Genomic DNA, 12,383 nt, shown 5'->3' on the forward strand with positions numbered 1-12,383 from the left:
CCAATAATGCAGATGGATCCCTGGCCCTGGTGGCCAGAACCACCTCCACCTCCTCCACCCATGCTGCCACTTCCAATGCAGATGGAGCCTTGGCTTTGGTGGCTGTAACCTCCTCCACCTCCACCATTGCCACCGCCGCCTCCTCCAATAATGCAGATGGGTTCCTGTCCCTGGTGGCCTGACCCACCGCCACCACCACTTCCACCGCTGATGGATCCTTGGCTCTGGTGGCCTGAAGATCCTCCTCCTCCACCTCCTCCTCCAAAGGAAGATGATGATATGTGGGTCTGGTAGATAGCACCACCACCGCTTCCTCCACTGTGGCAGGACGATCCCTGGGTCTGGTATCCTATAGAGCCTCCACCCCCACTGGAGTGGCAGGATCCTCCTCCACCACCACCATGGCATGAACTTCCTCCTCCACCACCACCATGGCATGAACTTCCTCCTCCACCACCGCCATGGCATCCACCAGACTGCTCAGAGATCCCTTGTCCGTCGCCCTTCTGCTGATGGGAGCCCATCGTTGCAGACACCAGAGAGCCCTCCAAGAGAAAGAAAAACAGGCCTTAGCAAATGCAGAGAGAAGAAAACTTGTGTTACTGTCCCTCCCCTTCCCCCTCCAAAGTCAGACTGATTGATGAAAATATCTCCTCTTCCCTTTCTGCCCCCCAGCCACCACTGATAGCTAATGCAAAAGGGAACTGCCATCCTCAGAAATGTATAACTCAAAAAAGAAACCAGAAAGGGTCTGGGAAGTTTTCAGCTTATTCCATATCCCTTGATCATGTCTTCTTCAGGGTCTTCTCTATTCATACCTAACTGTTTTTATTTTATTTTATTTTATTTTTTTCCCCCTAGGACAGGTGCAACTGTAATCATTCCTTAACTGTTCATTCTTGCAGGAAGCTTCCAGAGTGGCATTCCACTGGAAGAGACACACAAGGCTGTGGTACACCAGAATTACCCTTATCCAAGTGTGGTCTGGGAATTTAGAAAGGGTTGTAATGCTCAGTGTTAGTATTCCATGTCAGACAAGAAACAAAAAACATGGCTCATCATTTCCACAATAACTCCATTGCACTTTGAAATCCTTCAATCTTGGGTTCAAAAGGGCACAGTGACTGTTTTATTTCTTCTTAAAATTTTATAAGATATAGCAACAGCCTATGGCAAAGATAATAGCAGTAGAAATACAAGCTACACAAAGTTTCAGCAGAATGTGCTAGGCCACCAGCTGCAAGGGCTCAGTGGTGGCTAGCACCCAAGGCTGAAACCTGAAGAGATGTTGTGGAGTTTGAGCAATTTGGGCACTTAATCCCCACCACAGCTCACAGCTTTGTCTGCTGGCAGTAGAAATTTGTATTTTATATTCCTTTGACAGGCAAGTGACACCTCTCTTAATGAAAAGGGTCTACAGGTCAGCAGGTTGATGTCTCCAAACACACACAAAAAAAAAAAAAGAAAAAGAAAAAGGAAAAGAAAAAGAAAAAGAAAAAGAAAAAGGAAAAGGAAAAGAAAAAGAAAAAGAAAAAGAAAAAGAAAAAGAAAAAGAAAAAGAAAAAGAAAAAGAAAAAGAAAAAGAAAAAGAAAAAGAAAAAGAAAAAGAAAAAGAAAACCCTTTAGATGAAATTCAGATGAAAGGCTGGAAAAAACGTGCATTTTGTTTTTTAGTTCCTTTGTTTTCCCATGCTTTACTAAGTACCTGCAAGAACTCTTTCTTTTTCCTGTTTTTTTTTTTTTTTTTTTTTTAATAGTATATTCCAGTAATATTTCAGAGCTGCCTATATGCAGCAGTTGCACATGTTGTTAAGTGCAGGCAAAAGAAAGGGCCTCCAAAGATGATTCTTTCTGTCTCAGCTCTCCCTCTTTTCTGTATAATTAAGTAATGAGTCATTAGAACAAAAACTATTGCCTGTAAATAAGGAGCAATTTTTAGACCATGAGACCCAAAAGCCATATTTACTCCCACCTTTTCCAGCTGAGTATTTCAAGGCTAATCAGACAAGTTAATTTTCAGCAGCAGCATGAAATGCCTTACCGTGTCCCACAGCACGAACCAGTGGAAAGAAGTCAAATGGAGTGAGGAAACCTTGTATGTGAGAACTTTTATATAGTATCTAGTCCTCCTCTTGGAAGGAAACAGTGATTGATTTATTTATGTGCCAAACCCAACCACAACTACCCACTTACTTGGCATAATCTTGGGCTTGTCATTTCTGATCGATATCTCCATTCCACCACCTCTTTTGTTTTCAGCTATATTCAAGTCACCGGATGGCTCCACCTACTACAAGTAGAGTGAAGAAACTGGGAAAATCAAACATGTTCTTGGGTTTTCAGAAAAAAACAAGTGATTTACTTTCACATTCTCCCTACACAGGGGTTCAACAGTCCTGTAATAGGAAATGAGAGGGGGAAAAAAAGGAACTTTAGTATTTATAGGCATAGGAAATCTCTTTCTCATTTCAGAAGATGCTTCTGAACACTCAGACATGACTCCAGCATGTTATTATTTTGTGTTGTAACTGGCAGACTGGTAGGAGTATATTATACGTTTCTAATGACACCCACAGTATAGCTAGGGGCGGTAGGGACACACACTGGACTCCAGCCTCCCCAAATGACAGCACATACCTTTACAGCCAGAGCCTGAAGTGATGCAAACCTGGGAGGCTCAGGTTATATATATACCTATATATATAGGTTATATATATATATATATATATATATATATACACACACACTGTATATATACTGTACAGTATATATACAGTATATACAGTATATATACTGTATATGTATATATGTATATATATATAAAGTATATATACTGTATATACTGTATATATACAGTATAGCTAGGGGCGGTAGGGACACACACTAGACTCCAGCCTCCCCAAATGACAGCACATACCTTTACAGCCAGAGCCTGAAGTGATGCAAACCTGGGAGGCTCCATGTGCTCTTTAGCCTTGGAAAATTTGACCTACAGAGAAAAAGAAGGGGAGAAAAAAACAGCCAAACGAGCCAGTGAAGAGGTATTCGAGCAGAATTTCAGGAGTGTCAGAACACCTGGGTTAGGACTGTGACCTTTTTTCTTCTATCCCACTGGCTTGCAGAGACCTTGACACATGAGTGGAGGGGCTGTCTGCCCCCTCAGTGGTTATAGACACGAGCCAGTAGCACTGCAAGAGCACAGCCACCGCACGCTGCCATGTCTCGGGAGCCACTCACAGCCCTGCAGGTGCCAGAAGAGCCAGGTTTTCCCTTGGGGTAGTGGATTTCCAAAACCTCATTGGTACTTCCCAAGTTTTTGCATAGACAGTGCCTGACATAGCCTGGGGTGTTAAAACACGGCCAGCTTACACAATTTTAGTGTTAAAGAAAGTCCAAAAGTTATTTCATCGCTATGTTAACTGGTAGTTATATACACAATGACAAAGATGCTCTGGGCATTGAGTGTTCTGTCATAGGCAGGATGATCATGACAGAAAAGGAGCAGCTTTGAAACAGGGCATGACTGTACTGGGAGTTTTATTCTAGATGGCAGATAAATTATATATTAAACTTTGGTTAAAACTCTTGGGAGCATATGAGAATAGGAAAAGCCTTTCTTGCAGGGAGAGTATCATACATGTATTTTTGCCTGTTGCATGCAGTATTTTGCTGCATTTACTCATGGGTTAAGAGATAAAAGGAGTCATCTTTGCCATTCTCCTCCTGCAGCACTTCATCCCTTAACTGCAAGGGCCACAGGGGAATTCACAGTTGATATAGTTTGCCACACTCTTCATGCCCTTCCTCTGCCAAACTGGAATTATGACAAACAGTGAGCTCTTCCAGTAAAACCCTCCAGCAAGCTTTCAAGTACTGGAAGGATCCTTCACTCAGAGATGACAGGGGCAGCTGTATCTTGTTTTGGTTCAGAGCCATGCTTCTCAACGGAGAGCCGCAGGCTGTGCCACCTGGAGTCTCTGCTATGTGCCTCCCTGCTTGCTTTGCCCAGGTGCATTTCCTGCCCTGAAGCAGGGATCTGCTCAGCCTTATCTCATCTTGGTGCTTGCACCTCTCAGCTGATTTCTGCCAGCAGCACCATCAGCCTCACAGAGCCCCAGCCTGGAAGCCACCCTGCCAAGGAAAAGAAGGCATCGCTGGCGAGTGACCTTTTTCTGCAGGTCATGGTACTCTGCTGAAGGCTCTCACCTGAAGGGAAACTCATGGGACAGCTCGGGGCTTTCACCTGTTAGGGGTCTGAAAAGATGGCCTATTAAAAACAGTTTGGAAGCCTATCAGCTACCCTGAGTTTTCAAAGACTTGGACAAACCTGTAATTTGGAAAGCTATTCTGGATGAAAGCCAAGAACTCTTAACTATTCACGTTGCTAGTGTGTTTTATTTCCTTTATCCTGGCATAGAGACAGAGGATAACTGTTGGGGCTCTAGTTGAGGACAGCAGCATCCTGGAAGCTTGCTGGGGAAGTACTGGGCATGAGGCATGCAAGGCTGAGGCAGAACACCTGCCTACATCTGCAGCTTTTGCAAGATACACTTCCAAAGCAGGTCATCACCGCTGACCAAGAGGAGCCCAGATGTAGTGAAGCCACTGTCCCCAGTGTTCCTTGTTCTGTGCTGCTCCTGAGATGTCCTACACAAGCTCCTCATTTGCATCGGACTGCTTGCAAGCATGTGGATGAGTATCCCAGTGGGTAGAACCTAATACAGTTAAATAAAAATCCACCCCCCCCTCATTTCCCACCCAGTCTTCTGCTGAGTTTTGGTGTGCTATTTCTTACAGTACAGCTGCTATGTGTACCCCTAGAAACACTCAGGTGGGACCACACCACTGCTAATGTGATGGAGACAGAACGGCAGGTGATATCAAAGCCCCTTTGTGGAGAGGTAAGTAGGGCAGGGAAGATAGAAGTCAAAGGATTCACTGTTTGTCTGAAAACCAAATTAAGGGCTGTGGTTGTACCATATACTTAGCATATCTAGAACAGCTTGTTTATCTCTGCTATTAAGATCAAGGACAGTCAGGATGCAGTAGTAAGAGGTTTAGCGTGTTCTGACACATAAAAGACACGTCCTGGGGTTTTAGGTACATGTCCTGGGAAAAGAAGTGTAACAAACCTTAGTTTGGTTGCTCTAAATGAGGCTTGTTAGCTTGGTTGGATAGGTCAAGGCAACACAGAGCTGCTGACACAGTGACAGTTTGTTAAAGGAACAAGTAGTAAAACATTATATTGCCAAACTGTTAAGGGATGGCAAGAAAATCAGAATCTGGCACCACTTTCCTGCATTTCAACATCAAAGTTAAGTGCTCACATTCACTGAAATGAGCTCTACAGTTAGCCTCGGTCCCAGCTGAGCCATGTGAGGTCTGTAATCTGTTATAAAAGTGTTTTGCTTCCAACCAACTGCTCCTTCATGTTACTGATCCTTTTCCCAGGCCCATAAATAGGAGTCTCAGTACTGAGACTGAGAATCAAAGCAGAATTACGTCCCCATTTTATGCACAGAGGAGAGTAATTTGGGAAAGTTTGAAACCTGGGAGTTAAAACAGAGCTTCAAAACCTCAGTCCAATGCCTCAGCTTCAGACAAAGCCCTCCTTAGTGAAAGAAAATCCCATTGCAGAGCCAGAGCACCCCAGCATTTAGATGACAGGGCTCTTTTCAGGTGATTTAATAGAGACCCTGAAGAACATTGTGTGCACTACAAAGCACAGATTGTAGCTATCAGAGTTGTAGCAGGAGGGTGGAGTATAATTACCACAAAGGCGCACATTCCCACAATGCGTTTGCTCAGTACCTCCTGATTACATCCTCTGTGTGGGCTATGAGAGATGTGATCCTCACATCTGTCCTGACTGTAGGAAAGGGCCATGCTTCTGCCTGGTGATTGGTAGCAGATGGGCTGGATGCAACCAAGGCACACTGCAGACTGAGAGTCTGGAGCCCTCGAATTACTTTCTGTTTAATTCCCTGTTCCAGCCACGCCTTTTGCACATTGCAGGGTGGTGGGGAAGGAGGAAGCAGGTGTAAGAACTGGTCAGATGGAGGAGAATCTTTCCCTCCATGTAAACCATCTCTCTCCTAAGCTCTCAGTTCCTCTCTCACTAAGTCAATATGAAAAAACATTTAATAAAATGTTCTAACATACCAAACACCTGCAATGTCCAGCACCCCCATGACATACATAAGGCACTGTGGGGTCTGTAGGCAGCCCTGTACCAGTGTGGTGGACACAGAGCTTGGAACACCCTGTGCAGCTCACAGGGCTCCAGGAGCTTGGCATCTTCCCTGAGACCACAAATTGCTCAGAGCCTTTTGGACTCGATAGTCCTCAGGAAGAGAAAGACGTGATCACCAGTGTTCAGAACAGCTTTCTCTCTCTTCACCAGCTCACTGCAACCCAAGCAAGACCTGTCCCTGTTGCCAAATGGCTTGGCAACTGGCTGACAGCCCCTGTGGTGCCCAGCACTGATGCCATGAGTTGCTTGGGGTGGCAGCTTCTGCTCAGGTGTCGTCAGCACCCTGGGCCCAAGGACAGGGATCCACCTCTGCTGAGCATGCAGAGATTTTCTCCTTCCTTTTCATGCCCATTTCCTCACTCTGCATCTCCTCAGACAAGGCACAGCCTGCTGCTCTACCTGCTTAATCCTTGGTGTCAGACAGGTGCAGGAGGCGGAAGGAAAGGATTATTTTAAAGCTGGAAGTGTTTCTACCTCCACCTCTTGCTTCTGCTTCTATTTTGGGGATCAGAGCCTTCAAGCCTTTGCTCTCTTTTCTGCCAGCTCTTCTCCTAAGACCCTCCACTGAGAAATTGCCCTTTTTGCTTATTATTGTACTTAACCATCCACAATCTTGGCGAGGACTCTTTCTGCAAGTCCTCATTTAGACACACAGCATGCTTTATGTCACCCTGCCAAGGAATGCAACCACTGTTTTCAGTGTTGATAAGGCCAGTATACCCCAAGAAGAACTTTCCCCAACAATTAATATATTAAAATATATTTGGCAATTCAACAGTCCAGCCAGGGGTTCCTTTCCTGGTTTCACTTTTGTCTGGCCCCTGCAGTTTGCCACATACATTAAGGCCAGGGGCACACCCTGTTTTCAGTTTTCCTCTTTCGTGCATCCTGGTTCCTCATTCTTCTGAAGCCCATTGGGAAATGATTGGTGCTACAGTGGGAATTGGGGAGTTATGAAATAGGATGACTTGGGCCTGCCCAACCAGTAGCAGCAGCATCAGCCCAGCACTGCAGCTTTGCGATGGCTTGCAACAATGCTTGTGCTAACACAGCTTGCTCTGACTTTAATTCCCAGCTGTTACAGTGGCTGCGTCAAAGAAATATCCTTCAGATTAAAAGAGGTTTCTGACTGCTGTTTAAAACCTCTCAATGTCTGGTAGTGAGCGTGCTTCGACACTCACCTGGAATCTGCTGGATATCAAAGAACTGATCGCCTCAAGTGTTTTTTGGCTGTCCATATATCAAAGTTCTATACTTCACTTTGTAGCTATACCAAACTTAGATCATGCAATAAATGCTTTACCAAAAAAAAAAAAGAGGTAGTAAACTTTTTTTTTTTTTTAATTATTATTATTTTTTAATTTTTATTTCCTCCTTTCAACTGATGTTTGCTGAATGTGGTAAGAGATGGTAGTATGGTCAAAAAATGTTTACTTTTAAATAATTAAACATCTAAAAAATCTGAAAAAGTGCAGCATCATTTAGAAAAAAATATACATGGAACTTCACTGTTTGCTCTGGCATATCAAGACAGGCCTCAACCTAGAAAGAAGTCTTACCAAGTAAGATGGCAACAGATAAAGCAAAAAGGAGGATAAGTCAAAATTGAGCAACAGCCCTGCTACATTAAATATGCAGATCTCTTATCACTCCCACAGTCTCATCACTGAGGGATTTTGTAACAACAGCAAAAGTTGGAGCACAAAGGGGAGTGTGAAGTGAGGCGCGGTGGCACCAGTGGCGGCAGGCGCTGTGCCTACATCGCTGCCCTTCCCCTCCCCGGGACCACAACACAATTGACCTGGGCATGAGCATCACGGCTTGTGATGATGAGAGGCACAGTGATGTATCCTACCCCAGGGTCTGCCTCACAAGGAAGCACCTGGCTTCTGAAAGCTCATCCTTGCTTTGCTTGCGTGTGCATGGCAGCCAGCAGAGCCTGAGCATTAAGTGATCAAAATCCCACAAGTATGAGCTACCTTCCTTCTTCCAGCATCAGTACTTGCCCAGTGTGGTTTCTATAATCCCACTTTCAGTCAAATGAGCCCACTGGACATATTAAATGGTGACCAGAGGTCCCCCAAGACCATTCCTGGCTTGTTTGGTGGGGGGAAAGACCATTTCCTTTTGTTTCCAGATAGGAAATGAGATACAGATGGGACCACCAGCCCGCACCTACCCTGGAGCCCCGTGGGGTGGCCAAATGCAGAGACGTCACCTGTCATGCTAGACTTCCTGCCCCACCGATAAGGGAAAATGTGGCTTGTCAGGCAATTACAGGTCATTCTCACTGGAGGTGACTAACTTGTCCAGCTTGGGACTGTGGCTCAGAGGCATCCATGTTTTTGGAAACGTGGCATGTGACAGGACATTTGTGGGAAGTGTCCAGCATCTGCCCGCTGCCCAACCTGCTGGCACTGACCTCAAGCAATATTTTAACATGCTTCAAAGCTTTAATGAAGCTATACCTGGGTTATAGCAGTGCAAGAAGAGACTTGATGCATTGGCAGCTCATTTACACAGCAGGCTCTCCTTATAGGAGGTAATTCTGGTGTCCAGTAAACCCAAGCAGGCAATTCTTGTGTTATTAACTCAACCTTTCAAGATCTTCTGAAGGAGAACAGCACCCAGTAAATGGAGCAAGAAACCCATGTATTTCTGTCTTGTTTCACTATCCACAACACTAAAAACCAAAGCAAATCTTCACTTTATCCTACTTTTTCCCAAGCCTTTTGTCCCCCGCACACAGAACCCCACGGAGCTGGCTCAGAGAATGCTCTGGTGGTCTCAGGGTGACGGCTGCTCCTGGAAAGGCTCAGCTGAACCTCTGGCAGCAGGCATTTTTCTCATTCTCTCCTCTCCAACGGGGAGTAGGAGCATTTCTGAGATGCCAGGAAAGCCTGCATGAAGAACATGTCATTTGTCACCCAGGCATCAGCAGCACTCCAAGTGCGTCACGGCCAACCTCATTTCGGTGTCCAGCAGGGACCCGTGGCGATGATGACTGTAAGCAGGACCAACTCCTCGGGAAGGCAGTCGGAGCTGCTCATCACCTGACAAGTCCAACTGCATAGCTTCCTATTTTTATGACCCACCCAGCTGTTTAGTTGGTCATCTGCCCAGTTTTTACCTATGACACAGATGCAGCTTCCTTCCCATACTATTCAGCTGGTTTGCGCCAGCCCATTAAAATTACAGTCATCAAAAGGAAAGTCTTAATTGCTCCATTCATTATCATCCATGGTCATATCCGACAGTTAGCTTATTTGCCTGGGAACTCCCACAGGCTTCACAAGAGATTGTAGGCTGGTCTGATAAAGTGAGGACAGTTGGAATGAGGAATGCAACCAACAGGGGACCTTCTTCAAGGATCTCAGCTCAAGGAACCACTTGGGCATTTATTGACCATGGATGGCTGCTGTGCCCTCATTTGGGTGAATTCAGCACTGACACCAATTTAAAGTTGACAAGTTCAGAACAGGGAGGAGCATAATGGCTCCAAAATAATAAAATATGGAGCATTTCTCATTCACCCACAGGCAATTCTTAGTTACTGTGTGAGGATGGCAGTAGAGGACAGCAAAACCATAGCCTGCTTTATAGGACAGAACTGAAAGATGTTCTACATGGGTTAGGGAAACTTGCAGAAGGTCTCCCTTTATCTCCTGCTTTGGGGTAGGAAGTGACCCCCTGTGCAGCTGTACGGCAATGTATGCAGCCAGCCCCCCCTCTTCTCAGTCTTCTCCTACCTGCATCCCCCCTAGAAAGCTAAAGGAAGTTTGGGGCAGAGGGAGAAATGCTGTCTTTTCAGACTGCAGTAAACCTAATTTTTTCCTACAGTGATGAAACAACTTGCTGCACAACTGGGTGCAGCACTGGAACTGGATTTTCTCCTTTCAAAGCCCCAAGCTGCCAGTAACATCTCCATGGGATAAGAGTAGGGCTGCGGTAAGAAAGGCAGACACGAACTTCTGGTATGAACAACTCCATACAAATTCCCAGAACTTCAAGTCCAATACCAAGTCCCTCAGAAGAGGAAAGCAATTGGCACATCTGGATGAGGGATCTCCAAGATGTGACTCCCACATCCATGGGAGATGTGGCATTTGTCCTTCACAGCTGAAACCCTGCATATTTCTTGCCATCATCTGATCAAAGAGGTTTACCACTTCTTTCCTTTTAGAGCTGACCCATTTCTCCACTGCATCACTTAGTCATGGGCAGGCCAGCACCACCAAGTAGGAGTCTCTAGCATCATATTTCTGCTTTTCTACACCACTGCTGCAAGCGTTGCATCACTTTATCGCTGACTTTACAGACAAGAATTTGTCATCAGTGCAGCAACTTGCAATTTCATCAGCAGGGCACACCATCCCTGCACTGCTTCACCCTCCCACACCCACTGTGTTCTCTGCCAAACCTGCCTTACGCAACTGCTCAGCTCCCTCTTCAAAATGGAGAAGGGAAACTGGCAAGGCTGTGGGTGAAGTTTTGCCTCTTCTACTAAGAACCAGCAGGGTCTGGGCCCTTCAGAGGTTTCTGGGGAGTACCAAGGCTCCTGTAGGTGCCGTGCAAGCAGCCCACCCACCCCATCAACAGCCAGGCTCTGCTCACACATCCACTGGTGGCAACAAGCAGTTGCAGCGAGGGGTGGGGACCAAGGAGGGAGCAGGTCCCTGTGGCTCAGCACCCTCACCGCCACAGGATGGGGCTCTAGGACAGCGAGTTAGCACTGAAATAAATTAACGTGCTTGTTAAAAATAATTGCTAATAGCCCAACAGCCTTCCACAAGGAAACTCCTAGCTGCCATGCCGAAGCCACAGCCAAAGCTAGAAAACTTGGTTTGCATTGCTTCCTAGCTGTAATTTCTTCATGTACATCTGGGCCAGCTCATGCTCTTTGCTGCCAAGATGTGAAAACACTTTTCTCAAGAAGCAGGGCCTCTGCAACCCCACAGAGCTCCCACTCCCATGGGAGTGAACAGAGGCCTAGAAGCATTGCATTGGCACATGACGAGGCCTCTCTCAAAGTGATTCTCACCAAGCTTTTATAATTTCTCTCCAAACTACCAAACCCATTGGTTACCTTTCAAAGCACAGGAGCCCCACTAAAAAATAAAATAAAATAAAATAAAATAAAATAAAATAAAATAAAATAAAATAAAATAAAATAAAATAAAATAAAATAAAATAAAATAATTTTATTTTATTTTTTTTTAAAAGCATGTGCATCACAACAAGCTTAGTTCATTCAGCTCCTGGAATACTCTGATTCTCTGACTATTTTTTGCTGTTCAAGTACTTTAAGAGCAAAAAGCATGTTAAGATTTGTTACTGGATTTTTGCAGTGTCTGATGCAACAAGATTTGGGCCCAGAAAGAATGCAGTGCCTGATGCTGTGCCTAAACCTCCCCCCAGCAAGGGCAGCCCATCTGCCTCCCTTGCTGGCTGCATCTGTGGGGTCTCATCCTCTGGTGTTTATGCTTGGGGGGACGGATATACTGAGGCTGCTGCTTACTTTTTGGGCCCTGTGAGGCCACAAAGGGCTCCCCTTCCTGCTCCACAGATCCACCTCCATCCTTATGATGCCTCCCCCTATCCCCAGCAGAAAGGATTTTGGAGCTGGGAGTCCCTGCACCCTGATAAACTGCTGCTCGGGGCAGCTGCACTGAAATACTGAAACCACGTTTCTTGCCCTCCCTTTGCAACTCTTTTCTTGCTCTTCCTGCTCAGTTTTGAAGTGCAGGTGTGTGGCATACCAAAGCCAATCAGGAGAAGCAAACTCACCCTGGTGGAGTCAGCTTTTGATTGCAAATAATTGAAGTCCTGCTGACTCCTGTTGAGAACTTGCTGCTTCCTCTGAGAAGTCCCAGAAATGTGAGGCTGAGTTAAAGCTCTGTGTATTAGCAGAGCTGATACTCCGAAAGCTCTTTCATTTCAACAGATTCTTTTGATTCTAAAATCTTTAGTTATAGAGGACCTAGGTTGTAATTGTCAAGAGTAACCTTTATATTAGTTGGTAGAGTTGCTGTTTGCTTTCAGCCCATGAGCATCCGAGGGTAGGGCTGGGTGGCTGGTGTTGACCAGGCTGAACTCCTTGCCATGCGCCTGGGGCAGGGCAGCCCTGCTG

Source organism: Netta rufina (assembly GCF_964035555.1).
Source record: "Netta rufina genome assembly, chromosome: 29".
In the NCBI taxonomy this organism is placed as follows: Eukaryota; Metazoa; Chordata; class Aves; order Anseriformes; family Anatidae; genus Netta; species Netta rufina.